This window comes from Octopus bimaculoides, chromosome 5, assembly GCF_001194135.2.
Source record: "Octopus bimaculoides isolate UCB-OBI-ISO-001 chromosome 5, ASM119413v2, whole genome shotgun sequence".
Lineage (NCBI taxonomy): Eukaryota > Metazoa > Mollusca > Cephalopoda > Octopoda > Octopodidae > Octopus > Octopus bimaculoides.
In genome coordinates, this window is record NC_068985.1 from 64,694,373 (window position 1) to 64,695,831 (window position 1,459).

Genomic DNA, 1,459 nt, shown 5'->3' on the forward strand with positions numbered 1-1,459 from the left:
GTTTTTTTTTGTTTTTTTACTAAAACAGCATGCGACAGAAGGAGAAAACTTTGTCGATGGAAATGATAATGAAATTCAACAGATATTTATTAGATATTTATTCAAGGGTCAGCATGCAGTTCTAGAAACTCAACTACTCAACATTATACTCTTCAGAAATGGCAGCCAAAAAATAAACAAATGTTTTTCTTTTGGGGTTGAATTCCGCCAAAGAATGAACTGTAACGAACAGATTTCTTTTTTTTTTTTTACAGTGTTTACAGTACCACTCTTTCCCATCAATTCTGTCACCACGTGTAACAAGTCCGCATGGTACTAGACAATCGTCGCAGGTAAACTTATTCCTAAGCCGACGGCGCGCACACCATTCCAACATTCTGTGTCTTGAACTGCTGCATAACTCACTAATATTCCAATATTAATTCACGAGTGAGTATTTCATTTTCAGGAACAATAAGTTATTGTGCAGCCGGTCTTCCACGAGGCATTTTCGATCTCTCAGCCGGTACTATGATATTCAATCACGTGTGTGATTTATACATGTGGTGCTATGGGCTGTGATGAGCTATGTGTTGTTGGTGGAGAGAGATGAAGCAAATGGAAGTGAAGCCAGACCGGAAGTCGGCCACACGCGGTCGACAGCGAGCACGTGGAGGGGGGGTCGAAGACAGACGGATTACGGAGAAGACGTGTTTTGATCTGGAGTGATTGTTTACTCTGCCACGGTCGACAAGGTAAGGCCCCAGTGTTTCATTCTGTCTTTTGCTTCTTGTTGTCTTTTTCGTCCATCACACCACAATATATAAAGAGTTAACTTCAATCAAATCACGTGTGTGATTTATTTATAAACAGAGTAGTACGGATAATACTGGTAAAACGTTCAGTTACTTCCCTTGAATACTTTTATTTATTTTTTTTACCCCCCTAAACTTGAAGATTACCAAATAAGCAGTAATAACGTCAGTGAAAAATAGATAGTAAGTAAATTGCCTTTACATATTTATCACTATCAGTTGCAAAAACAAAAACATTTATTCAAATTCACTTTCAGCATCAAGTAACTGTTCCATTTGTTCCTCCGTAAACAAACACTTCCGCGCATGCGTAATACAATAATGGTGATGTTCTTAACTGTTATAGGGGAATGTAAATATGTTTGCAGATTGTTTTTCTTACATGTTCTAAATACTTTTATTTTAATAAATGTTGCTTACTGCAAGTTATGGATGATTCTTTTATGACTTCATTGCTTTCAGGCTCACAAAATGCGTCTGAATAAACATTGCCGGACCGCAAATAGAGACTCGGACATTACTTAGAAAATATTTTTCATTTTTAACCTTATATATAGTACGTACTAGGAATTTTGGGGGAAAATGCGGATTATACTCGAGGATTTACGGTATGTGTGTTTGATTTTGTTTATATACCTCGAGCTGCTTCTAATTCGCATTTGACT

The 1,459-nt window shown here is 37.1% G+C and overlaps 1 protein-coding gene across 4 annotated transcripts in view; it reads left to right on the forward strand.

The window, feature by feature from the left end:
- The first annotated feature begins 105 nt into the window (after positions 1-105).
- Positions 106-1,459, forward strand: part of LOC106881524 (zinc finger protein 271) — a 14,120-nt gene continuing 12,766 nt past the window's right edge. The window contains exons 1-2 of one of the 4 annotated variants that reach the window (XM_052967762.1): positions 160-734; positions 1,257-1,402. The gene's annotated coding sequence lies outside the window, so the exon portion shown is untranslated. Of the gene's footprint in view, positions 1,403-1,459 lie in introns of all 4 variants that reach the window. The other 3 variants (XR_008264107.1, XM_052967761.1, XM_052967763.1) reach the window with 3 other exon arrangements.